Source organism: Eucyclogobius newberryi, unplaced genomic scaffold (genome assembly GCF_026437365.1).
Source record: "Eucyclogobius newberryi isolate DKJ021-1_F unplaced genomic scaffold, fEucNew1.0.hap1 SCAF_7, whole genome shotgun sequence".
Lineage (NCBI taxonomy): Eukaryota > Metazoa > Chordata > Actinopteri > Gobiiformes > Gobiidae > Eucyclogobius > Eucyclogobius newberryi.
The window spans coordinates 5593814-5607026 of record NW_027316389.1 but is presented as its reverse complement, the minus strand read 5'-3'; the positions used below and the strand labels follow the sequence as shown (position 1 = coordinate 5607026).

The 13213-nt window shown below is 50.8% G+C and overlaps 1 protein-coding gene across 1 annotated transcript in view; it reads right to left on the bottom strand.

The window, feature by feature from the left end:
• LOC140349618 (E3 ubiquitin-protein ligase TRIM21-like) overlaps nt 1-13213 on the bottom strand; it is a 74305-nt gene that overhangs the window by 312 nt on the left and 60780 nt on the right. The gene's annotated exons all lie outside the window — the stretch shown is intronic.

The window sequence follows — 13213 nt, the reverse complement described above, 5'->3', positions numbered from 1 at the left end:
CTTCCTCTCTTCCTCTGCTTCTTCGGGGCGACAGCTGCCTCTGACAACCCGCCGAGAGTCCTGCTTTTCCACCGCCCTCGAACGTCACACGGAAACGCTCAAGCGCTCAAACGCTGCTCATGGTGTGCGAACGCAGCAGGAGCAGTAAAGAGTAAAAGAGTAAGGTTGAGTTCACCAAGGACGAGAACGTGGAGGATAAACACAAGCTAAAGCGTGCAAAGAATGAGGGAAAAGGCGGAGGGAATAACGGGATCGAGTATTGGTTTGTCCCTCTCTCCTCCTGATGAGCCTCCCTCTCGCCTCCTGATGAACCGCCCTATCTCCTCCTGATGAGCCTCCCTCTCTCCTCCTGATGAACCTCCCTCTCGCCTCCTGATGAACCGCCCTATCTCCTCCTGATGAGCCTCCCTCTCTCCTCCTGATGAACCTCCCTCTCTCCTCCTGATGAACCTCCCTCTCGCCTCCTGATGAACCGCCCTATCTCCTCCTGATGAGCCTCCCTCTCTCCTCCTGATGAACCTCCCTCTCTCCTCCTGATGAACCTCCCTCTCTCCTCCTGATGAACCGCCCTCTCTCCTCCTGATGAGCCTCCCTCTCTACTCCTGATGAACCTCCCTCTCTCCTCCTGATGAGCCTCCCTCTCTCCTCCTGATGAACCGCCCTCTCTCCTCCTGATGAGCCTCCATCTCTAGTCCTGATGAACCTCCCTGTCTCCTCCTGATGAACCGCCCTCTCTCCTCCTGATGAACCTCCCTCTCTCCTCCTGATGAACCTCCCTCTCTCCTCCTGATGAGCCTCCCTCTCTCCTCCTGATGAACCTCTCTCTTTCCTCCTGATGAACCTACCTCTCTCCTCCTGATGAACCGCCCTCTCTCCTCCTGATGAACCTCCCTCTCTCCTCCTGATGAACCTCCCTCTCTCCTCCTGATGAACCTACCTCTCTCCTCCTGATGAACCGCCCTCTCTCCTCCTGATGAGCCTCCCTCTCTCCTCCTGATGAACCGCCCTCTCTCCTGCTGATGAACCTCCCTCTCTCCTCCTGATGAACCTCCCTCTCTCCTCCTGATGAACCTCCCTCTCTAGTTCTGATGAACCGCCCTCTCTCCTGCTGATGAACCTCCCTCTCTCCTCCTGATGAACCTCCCTCTCTCCTCCTGATGAACCTCCCTCTCTAGTTCTGATGAACCGCCCTCTCTCCTGCTGATGAACCTCCCTCTCTCTTCCTGATGAACCTCTCTCTCTCCTCCTGATGAACCTCCCTCTCTCATCCTGATGAACCTCCCTCTCTCATCCTGATGAACCTCCCTCTCTCATCCTGATGAACCTCTCTCTCTCCTCCTGATGAACCTCCCTCTCTCCTCCTGATGAACCTCCCTCTTTCCTGATGAACCTCCCTCTCTCATCCTGATGAACCTCCCTCTCTCATCCTGATGAACCTCTCTCTCTCCTCCTGATGAACCTCTCTCTCTCCTCCTGATGAACCTCTCTCTCTCCTCCTGATGAACCTCCCTCTCTCCTGATGAACCTCCCTCTCTCCTGATGAACCTCCCTCTCTCATCCTGATGAACCTCCCTCTCTCATCCTGATGAACCTCCCTCTCTCCTCCTGATGAACCTCTCTCTCTCCTCCTGATGAACCTCTCTCTCTCCTCCTGATGAACCTCCCTCTCTCATCCTGATGAACCTCCCTCTCTCCTCCTGATGAACCTCCCTCTCTCCTCCTGATGAACCTCCCTCTCTCCTGATGAACCTCTCTCTCTCATCCTGATGAACCTCTCTCTCTCCTCCTGATGAACCTCCCTCTCTCCTGATGAACCTATCTCTCTCCTCCTGATGAACCTCCCTCTCTCATCCTGATAATACTCCCTCTCTCCTCCTGATGAACCTCCCTCTCTCCTGATGAACCTCTCTCTCTCATCCTGATGAACCTCTCTCTCTCCTCCTGATGAACCTCCCTCTCTCCTCCTGATGAATCTCTCTCTCTCCTCCTGATGAACCTCCCTCTCTCCTCCTGATGAACCTCCCTCTCTCCTCCTGATGAACCTCCCTCTCTCCTCCTGATGAACCTCCCTCTCTCCTCCTGATTAACCTCCCTCTCTCCTCCTGATGAACCTCCCTCTCTCCTACAGATGAGCCTCCCTCTCTCCTCCTGATTAACCTCCCTCTCTCCTACAGATGAGCCTCCCTCTCTCCTCTAGATGAACCTCCCTCTCTCCTAATGAACCTCCCCCTCTCCTCCTGATGAACTTCCCTCTTTTCTCTAGATGAACCTCCCTCTCTCCCCCAGATGAACCGCCCTCTCTCCCCCTGATGAACCCGCCTCTCGTCCTGATGAACCTCCCTCTCTCCTCCTGATGAACCTGCCTCTCTCCTCCTGATGAACCTCCCTCTCTCCTCCTGATGAACCTCCCTCTCTCCTCCTGATGAGCCTCCCTCTCTCCTCCTGATGAACCTTCCTCTCTCCTCCTGATGAACCTCCCTCTCTCCTCCTGATGAACCTCCCTCTCTCCTCCTGATGAACCTCCCTCTCTCCTCCTGATTAACCTCCCTCTCACCTCCTGATGAACCTCCCTCTCTCCTACAGATGAGCCTCCCTCTCTCCTCCTGATTAACCTCCCTCTCTCCTACAGATGAGCCTCCCTCTCTCCTCTAGATGAACCTCCCTCTCTCCTAATGAACCTCCCCCTCTCCTCCTGATGAACTTCCCTCTTTTCTCTAGATGAACCTCCCTCTCTCCCCCAGATGAACCGCCCTCTCTCCCCCTGATGAACCCGCCTCTCGTCCTGATGAACCTCCCTCTCTCCTCCTGATGAACCTGCCTCTCTCCTCCTGATGAACCTCCCTCTCTCCTCCTGATGAACCTCCCTCTCTCCTCCTGATGAGCCTCCCTCTCTCCTCCTGATGAACCTTCCTCTCTCCTCCTGATGAACCTCCCTCTCTCCTCCTGATGAACCTCCCTCTCTCCTCCTGATGAACCGCCCTCTCTCCTCCTGATGAACCGCCCTCTCTCCCCCTGATGAACCCGCCTCTCGTTCTAATGAACCTCCCTCTCTTCTCCTGATGAACCTCCCTCTCTCCTCCTGATGAACCTCCCTCTCTCCCCCAGATGAACCTCCCTCTCTCCTCCTGATGAACCTCCCTCTCTCCTCCTGATGAACCTCCCTCTCTCCTCCTGATGAACCTCCCTCTCTCCTCCTGATGAGCCTCCCTCTCTCCTCCTGATGAGCCTCCCTCTCTCCTCCTGATGAGCCTCCCTCTCTCCTCCTGATGAACCTCCCTCTCTCCTCCTGATGAACCGCCCTCTCTCATCCTGATGAACCGCCCTCTCTCCCCCTGATGAACCCGCCTCTCGTCCTGATGAACCTCCCTCTCTCCTCCTGATGAACCCGCCTCTCGTCCTGATGAACCTCCCTCTCTTCTCCTGATGAACCTCCCTCTCTCCTCCTGATGAACCTCCCTCTCTGCTCCTGATGAACCTCCCTCTCTCCTCCTGATGAACCTCCCTCTCTCCTCCTGATGAACCTCCCTCTCTCCTCCTGATGAACCTCCCTCTCTCCTCCTGATGAGCCTCCCTCTCTCCTCCTGATGAGCCTCCCTCTCTCCTCCTGATGAACCTCCCTCTCTCCGCCAGATGAACCTCCCTCTCTCCTCCTGATGAACCTCCCTCTCTCCTCCTGATGAAACTCCCTCTCTCCTCCTGATGAGCCTCCCTCTCTCCTCCTGATGAGCCTCCCTCTCTCCTCCTGATGAACCTCCCTCTCTCCTCCTGATGAACCTCCCTCTCTCCTCCTGATGAACCTCCCTCTCTCCTCCTGATGAGCCTCCCTCTCTCCTCCTGATGAACCTCCCTCTCTCCTCCTGATGAACCTCCCTCTCTCCTCCTGATGAACCTCCCTCTCTCCTCCTGATGAGCCTCCCTCTCTCCTCCTGATGAGCCTCCCTCTCTCCTCCTGATGAACCTCCCTCTCTCCCCCAGATGAACCTCCCTCTCTCCTCCTGATGAACCTCCCTCTCTCCTCCTGATGAACCTCCCTCTCTCCTGATGAACATCCCTCTCTCCTCCTGATGAACCTCCCTCTCTCCTCCTGATGAACCGCCCTCTCTCCTCCTGATGAGCCGCCCTCTCTCCCCCTGATGAACCCGCCTCTCGTCCTGATGAACCTCCCTCTCTCCTCCTGATGAACCTGCCTCTCTCCTCCTGATGAACCTCCCTCTCTCCTCCTGATGAGCCTCCCTCTCTCCTCCTGATGAGCCTCCCTCTCTCCTCCTGATGAACCTCCCTCTCTCCTCCTGATGAACCTCCCTCTCTCCTCCTGATGAACCGCCCTCTATCCTCCTGATGAACCGCCCTCTCTCCCCCTGATGAACCCGCCTCTCGTCCTGATGAACCTCCCTCTCTTCTCCTGATGAACCTCCCTCTCTCCTCCTGATGAACCTCCCTCTCTGCTCCTGATGAACCTCCCTCTCTCCTCCTGATGAACCTCCCTCTCTCCCCCAGATGAACCTCCCTCTCTCCTCCTGATGAACCTCCCTCTCTCCTCCTGATGAACCTCCCTCTCTCCTCCTGATGAGCCTCCCTCTCTCCTCCTGATGAGCCTCCCTCTCTCCTCCTGATGAACCTCCCTCTCTCCCCCAGATGAACCTCCCTCTCTCCTCCTGATGAACCTCCCTCTCTCCTCCTGATGAACCTCCCTCTCTCCTCCTGATGAGCCTCCCTCTCTCCTCCTGATGAGCCTCCCTCTCTCCTCCTGATGAACCTCCCTCTCTCCTCCTGATGAACCTCCCTCTCTCCTCCTGATGAGCCTCCCTCTCTCCTCCTGATGAGCCTCCCTCTCTCCTCCTGATGAACCTCCCTCTCTCCCCCAGATGAACCTCCCTCTCTCCTCCTGATGAACCTCCCTCTCTCCTCCTGATGAGCCTCCCTCTCTCCTCCTGATGAACCTCTCTCTCTCCTCCTGATGAACCTCCCTCTCTCATCCTGATGAACCTCCCTCTCTCATCCTGATGAACCTCCCTCTCTCCTCCTGATGAACCTCCCTCTCTCCTCCTGATGAACCTCCCTCTCTCCCCCAGATGAACCCCCCTCTCTCTTCCTCAAATCAAATCAAATCAAATCAATTTATTTTTGTAAGGCCCAAAATCACAACAACAGTTGCCTCTGAGGGCCACAGGGAGAAATGAATCAACAATGTCTGTGGTGGCGAGGGAGTCAGACAATGTCTGTGGTGGCGAGGGACGATGTCCCAGGGTCCTCTGTCCTTAGACTCTCCTTCTCGGCCAGGAAAAACTACAAAAAAACCTCTTTGGGAAAAAAGCGTAGAAACCTGGAGGAGTTCCAAAGAAGGAGAGATCCGACTCTCACAGACGGACAGACGGACACAAGGAGACTGGAGCTGGACCCACTCTTCAGGCAGAAGAGGGACCGTCTGAGTCGAGCTGGACCCACTCTTCAGGCAGAAGAGGGACCGTCTGAGTCGAGCTGGACCCACTCTTCAGGCAGATGAGGGACCGTCGGAGGCGAGCTGGACCCACTCTTCAGGCAGATGAGGGACCGACTGAGGCGAACTGGAGCCACTCTTCAGGCAGATGAGGGACCGTCCACACAGGGCAGGGACCACTTCACCAGGGGAGGGGCATCTGGGTCCACAGGTCCTCAGGAGTGAGAGAAAGAAAAAGAAGGCGGTGAACAGTTTGCAAGTGGAATCAAAAAATAAATATTGTTTGATAGCATAAGTAGTCAGAAGAAGAGGATAGTGCTCAAGCTGTCATACTTCCCCCAGCACAGTTACTCCTAGGGCAGCGTAGCTAAAGCTGTGGGTTTATGTTTCTGTTCCTAACTAGTCTGACCATAAGCGATTTCGAAGAGGAACGTTTTAAGCCTGGACTTAAATGAAGAGACTGTGTCAGCATATTTAACATGGGTCGGGAGCTGATTCCATAACACAGGAGCTTGGTAGCTAAACGCTCTACCTCCTACAGTACTTTTAGAGACTCTTGGCACCACCAGAAGGCCAGCATTCTGAGAGCGAAGAGCTCTGTTTGGATGATATGGTTCTATAGCATCTTTGAGGTAGGATGGGGCCATGTCATTTATGGCTTTGTAGGTCAAGAGTAGAATTTTGAATTTGATTCTGGACTCGACGGGGAGCCAGTGAAGAGACCTCAGCACTGGCGTAATGTGCTCTCTTCTTTTTGTTCCTGTTAGTAATCTTGCTGCTGCATTTTGAACCAGTTGAAAGCTTTTTATGGAGCTTTTAGGACACGCTGCAAGCAGGAGTTACAGTAGTCTAATCTAGTCGTTACAAATGCATGGATAAGTTTTTCAGCATCACTTTTAGGCAGGATTCTTCTGATTTTGGCTCTTGTTGCGCAAATGGAAATAGGCTGTTTTACAAGCTTGATTTATATGAGCTTTAAATGAGAGCTCCTGGTCAAATAAGACTCCAAGGTTTCTTACAGTAGAACTGGAGGCTACACTGACATTGTCCAGTGTGACTATCTGCTCAGATAGAGAATCTCATAGATGCTTAGGGCCAAGCACAATGACCTCGGTTTTTTCAGGGTTAAGAAGCAGGTAGTTTAGTGTCATCCAGGTTTTTATCTCCTTCACACAAGCACTAAGTCTGTCTACTTGATCGCTCTGATCAGGTTTCATTGATAAATACAGCTGAGTGTCATCTGCATAGCAGTGGAAGTTAATGCCATGCTTTCTGATAATGTTGCCTAATGGCAGCATATAAAGAGTAAACAGAATTGGACCGAGTACCGAACCCTGTGGCACACCGTAAATTACTTTAGAGCTTGGTGAGGAGCTCTGGTTTACATTAACAAATTGGAACCTATCAGATAGATAGGATTTAAACCAGCTGAGGGCTGTTCCTCCAACACCTACATCACATTCTAACCTCTGCAGTAGAATGTTGTGGTCGATGGTGTCAAACGCTGCGCTGAGGTCCAACAGAACCAGGATTGAGACCAGTCCATCGTCAGCGGCTAATAACAAATCATTTGTGACTTTAACTAGTGCAGTTTCAGTGCTGTGGTGGGCTCTGAACCCTGACTGGAAAACTTCAAATAAGTTATTGTCCTGCAGGTGGCGACAAAGCTGTTTTACTACAACTTTTTCAAGGATTTTAGAGACAAAGGGAAGATTTGAAATAGGTCTGTAGTTTACCAATAGGTCGGGATCTAGATTAGGCTTTTTCAGAAGAGGTTTAATGACTGCATGTTTGAAGGACTGTGGAACATAGCCACTTTCGAGTGAAGTATTTATTATATTAAGAATAGGGTCTATAATTAGGGGGAGAATGTCTTTGAGGAGTCTGCTTGGAATGGGGTCTAGGACACAAGTTGAGCTTTTAGAGGACATAATGGCTGAAGTTATCTCTGCTTGATCAACAGCTGTGAACCTTTCTAGGTTTACAGGTGGATTTATATGGGACGTTAGATTTACAGCTTGGGCTAGTTCAGGGCTAATAGCGGGGGTAATTTCATCTAATTTATCTCTGATTGTTTTTTTTTTATTATTAAAAAATAGGAGGAAATCATCAGAGCTGAGTGTAGCTGGGATTGAGGGCTCTACTGCACTGTGACAGTTTGTTAGCCTAGCTACAGTGCTGAAAAGGAATTTAGTGTTACTTTTGTTGACTTCTATTAGATTTGAATAATATCTGGTTTGGGCCTTACGCAGAGCCTGCTTATAGGACAGCAGGCAACTTTTCCATGTTTTTAGGGATTCTTCGGTGTGAGAGCGACGAAATAATCCCTCTAACTTTCTAACTCTTTGTTTATGTGAACGCAGTTCTGGGTTGTACCATGGGGAGGCGCGCTTTGGCCTAATGACCTTCTGTTTTAACGGCGCGACAACGTCAAGAGCAGACTTCAGAGAATTCATGGTCAAGTCGACACATTGATCACTTAAACTGGGACTAAAGCTGTTCTCAGCAGGATCACATGACATGATCACATGACGTGATCACATGACGTGATCACATGACGTGATCACATGACATGATCACATGACATGATCACATGACATGTCACTGAATATTGGCTCTATTATTTCTTTGAATTTTGAGATAGATTTTTCAGATATTGTCCTTTTCATTATAACTTTATTTTGTGGGACTGGATGATCTTTAAGAATAAACTGAAAGGTAATTAGGAAATGATCTGACAAAATAGGGTTTTGAGGGAGGACAATGAGGTCACTAATCTCTGTTCCATACGTTAGGACAAGATCCAGAGTGTTCTTGTGAGTGTGAGTCGGTTTATTTACATTCTGAGTGAAACCAATGCTGTCTAACAAGGCGCTGAAGGCATTAATGAGAGTGTCATCACTCATGTTCACGTGGATATTAAAGTCTCCAACTATAACTATTTTATCCCAGGCTAACACTAAGTTTGATATAAAGTCAGAAAACTCTGTTAAAAACTCTGAATAGGGACCAGGAGGTCGGTAGATAACTATGAACAAAACTCCTTTTTGGTTTTTCATATTTGGACATGTGATTGACAGCATGAGGCTTTCAAATGAGTGAAATGCATTGTTAGTTTTAGGGCTCATGAGTAGGCTTGAGTGTGAGATCACTGCCACACCACCACCTCGGCCTGTGCTCCTGGCAGTCTGAAAGTTAACATGGGTGGGTGGGGTTAACATGGGTGGGAGGGGTTAACATGGGTGGGTGGGGTTAACATGGGTGGGTGGGGTTTACATGGGTGGGTGGGGTTTACATGGGTGGGTGGGGTGGACTCATTTAGTCTGACGTAGTCGTCTTGTTGAAGCCATGTTTCAGTTAGAGCTAGAAGATCTATGTTATAGTCACTAATTAATTCATTAACTAAGAGCGATTTGGAGGAAATTGCTCAAATGTTTAGCAGTCCACATTTTACGTGTTTATTCATTTGTGTATTTGTGATTGTTATTTTCCTTAAGTTATTTGGTCTGACGCCTGAAATATTTTTTCTGAGATGTGACTTTTTGGCATTATTTGTACGAGGGACACGAGGGACACGAGGGACACACACAGTCTCTATCTGTCTTGAATCTGAACACTTCACATGTGACAGAACGGGCGAGAGTTCGGCGACAGAGGAGCGTCTTGAACTGCTGCTCTGCACCTGGGGCTCATCCCTAGATGGTCACTTAACACGACTAAGACTATCGGTCAAGACTATTCCTGATTCATATTTGGGCTGGACAGGTCAGACTTTCTACGGTCACATTTCCCTGTAATAAAAATAGTTTAAAATAATAAAAATGTCCCTTTGGTATTTAAATGTGGAGTTATGTTTCAATCACAACCACATGAAAGTCAAAACTATTGAAATGTGCAAAGACGTGACTCTTGGACCAACGCCAGAGTCGACACGCCCAGAGGAAGAGAAAGAACATTTACAACTGTTATTACTATTTCTATTTCACATTGAGACTTTTGAACACATTATAAGCCAAATAAAGGTTGAAATATTGAGAGCGAAAGATCAGAATCAGAAAGAGTTTATTCTTATTTGACATTTGCTTTAATAATGTCTTTGTTTTAGAGTCTGTTTAGTCCAGGAAACAATTTACAAATACGACTGTTGATTCATCATTGCAGCTTTAAATAATCAGCTTTTTCCTCTGACATCGATCAATCTCAATTATTAAAGTGCCTATGACAGGTTTTATAATTGTGACTGTATTTGGTTTATTTATACCTGTTGTACTTATCGATTATAGTTTTACACCGATCGAGCAGGTATTTGTGGAGAAAACGTTGAAAAATCTGCAGAAAATGTGACAGGAAGTGACATCACACCAGGGACAGGAAGTGACATCACACCAGGGACAGGAAGTGACATCACACCAGGGACACTCATTCCAGTCAAAGTTTATGCAGAATTTACACAAAATAAACAACTTTTTTCTGTTCTTTCAACTTCTGTGCTAGCCACGGATTGTCCATAACGAACACCATGTTCAAGCACAAGGGTGTTCATCAGTGCACATGGCACCAGGACACCCTAGGCCGGAGGTCAAGGATCGACTTTGTTGTCGTGTCATCTGACCTCCGGCCGCGTGTCTTGGACACTCGGGTGAAGAGAGGGGCAGAGTTGTCAACCGATCACCACCTGGTGGTGAGTTGGATCCGCTGGCGGAGGAGGAAGCCGGACAGACTTGGCAGACCCAAGCACATTGTGAGGGTCTGTTGGGAACGTCTAGTGGAGCCCTCTGTCAGTAGGGTATTCAACTTGCACCTCCAGGAGAGCTTCTCCCATGTCCCGGGGGAGGTTGGGGACATTGAGTCCAAGTGGACCATGTTCTCCGCCTCCATTGTTGATGCGGCTGCTCGGAGCTGTGGTCGCAAGGTCTCCGATGCCTGTCGTGGCGGCAACCCCCGAACCCGGTGGTGGACACCGGAAGTAAGGGATGCCGTCAGACTGAAGAAGGAGGCCTATCAGGCCACTCTGGCTTGTAGGTCTCCGGAGGTCATCGACGGGTATCGGCAGGCCAAGCGAGCCGCGGCTCGAGCTGTCGCAGAGGCAAAAATCCGGGCCTGGGAGGAGTTCGGGGAGGCCATGGAGGAGGACTATCGGTCGGCACCAAAGAAATTCTGGCAAACCGTCCGGCGCCTCAGGAGGGGGAAGCAGTGTCTCACCAACACCGTTTACGGTGCGGGTGGAGGCCTGCTGACCTCGACTGGGGATCAAATCAAATCAATTTATTTTTGTAAGGCCCAAAATCACAACAACAGTTGCCTCTGAGGGCCACAGGGAGAAATGAATCAACAATGTCTGTGGTGGCGATGGAGTCAGACAATGTCTGTGGTGGCGATGAAGTCAGACAATGTCTGTGGTGGCGAGGGACGATGTCCCAGGGTCCTCTGTCCTTAGACTCTCCTTCTCGGCCAGGAAAAACTACAAAAAAAACCTCTTTGGGAAAAAAGCGTAGAAACCTGGAGGAGTTCCAGTGAAGGAGAGATCCGACTCTCACAGACGGACAGACGGACACGAGGAGACTGGAGCTGGACCCACTCTTCAGGCAGAAGAGGGACCGTATGAGTCGAGCTGGACCCACTCTTCAGGCAGATGAGGGACCGTCTGAGTCGAGCTGGACCCACTCTTCAGGGATGTCGTCGGACTGTGGAAGGAATACTTTGAGGATCTCCTTAATCCCTCAGTCACGTCTTCCGAAGAGGAAGTAGAGACCGGGGACTCGGAGGCTGGCTCATCTATCACCCAAGCTGAAGTCACTGAGGTTGTTCGCAAACTCCTCGGTGGCAGGGCTCCGGGGGTGGATGAGATCCGCCCTGAGTACCTGAAGTATCTGGATGTTGTAGGACCGTCTTGGTTGACACGTCTCTGCAACATCGCGTGGCGTTCGGGGACCGTGCCTCTGGACTGGCAGACCGGGGTGGTGGTCCCTCTGTTCAAGAAGGGGGACCGGAGGGTGTGTTCCAACTACAGAGGGATCACATTCCTCAGCCTCCCGGGTAAGGTCTATTCCAAGGTACTGGAGAGGAGAATCCGACCGATAGTTGAACCTCAGATTCAGGAGGAGCAGAGTGGTTTTCGTCCCGGTCGTGGTACACTGGACCAGCTCTATACCCTCCATCGGGTGCTCGAGGGTTTATGGGAGTTTGCCCAACCGGTCCACATGTGCTTTTTGGATCTGGAGAAGGCTTTCGACCGTGTCCCTCGGGGTGTCCTTTGGGGGGTGCTCCGGGAGTACGGGGTCCGGGGCCCTTTGCTCAGGGCTGTCCGGTCCCTGTATGACCGGAGCAGGAGCTGTGTTCGCATTGCCGGCAGTAAGTCAGACCTGTTCCCAGTGCATGTTGGACTCTGCCAGGGCTGCCCTTTGTCACCGGTTCTGTTCATAATTTTTATGGACAGAATTTCTTGGCGCAGTCAGGGGTCGGAGGGTGTTGTCAGGGGTCGGAGGGTGTTGTCAGGGGTCGGAGGGTGTGGTCAGGGGTCGGAGGGTGTGGTCAGGGGTCGGAGGGTGTGGTCAGGGGTCAGAGGGTGTCCGGTTTGGGGACCACAGGATTCCATCTCTGCTGTTTGCAGACGATGTTGTCCTGATGGCTCCATCAAACCCGGACCTGCAACATGCACTGGGACGGTTTGCAGCCGAGTGTGAAGCGTCTGGGATGAGAATCAGCACCTCCAAATCCGAGGCCATGGTTCTCGACCGGAAAAAGGTGGCTTGCCCTCTTCAGGTGGGTGGGGTGTCCTTGCCCCAAGTGGAGGAGTTCAAGTATCTCGGGGTCTTGTTCACGAGTGAGGGAAGGATGGAGCGTGAGATCGACAGGCGGATCGGTGCAGCGGCTGCAGTGATGCAGTCGCTGCATCGACCGTTGTGGTAAAGAGGGAGCTGAGCCGAAAGGCAAAGCTCTCTATTTACCGGTCGGTCTACGTTCCTACCCTCACCTATGGTCATGAGCTTTGGGTAATGACCGAAAGAACAAGATTGCGGATACAAGCGGTCGAAATGAGTTTCCTCCGCCGTGTGGCTGGGCGCTCCCTTAGAGATAAGGTCGAGAGGAGCCAGCTGAGGTGGCTCGGGCATCTGTTCCGGATGCCTCCTGGGCGCCTCCCTCGAGAGGTGTTTCAGGCATGTCCCACCGGGAAGAGGCCCCGGGGAAGAGCCAGGACACGCTGGAGAGACTATGTCTCTCGGCTGGCCTGGGAACGCCTCGGGATCCCCCCGGAGGAGTTAGAGGAAGTGTCTGGGGAGAGGGAAGTCTGGGAGTCCCTGCTCAGACTGCTGCCCCCGTGACCCGGCCCCGGATAAAGCGGCAGAAGATGGATGGATGGATGGATGGATAAACAACTTTTTTTGACTCTCTAAACATTAATTCAACAAAATAAAGCCGCTCGCATTTACTGTATTTTCCGGAGTATAAGTCGCACCAAAAAATGCATAATAGAGAAGAAAAAATATATATATATATATATATGTTGCACTGGAGTGTGAAATGCAGTTGCAAGTGTGAAAATAACAAATAATTTCACATATAAGTCGCTCCGGAGTACAAGTATATAAATATAAGTATATACTTATATATACATATAAGTCGCACCCCGGTCAAACCTATGAAAAAAGGTGCGACTTATAGTCCAGAAAATACGGTATTTATTTTTTGTCAAATTTTTAAAATGGTCACATTAGATGAGTTTTTGCCCAGTGGTTGCTGGGTAATTTCCTACTGTGATGTCATCAATTACAACCA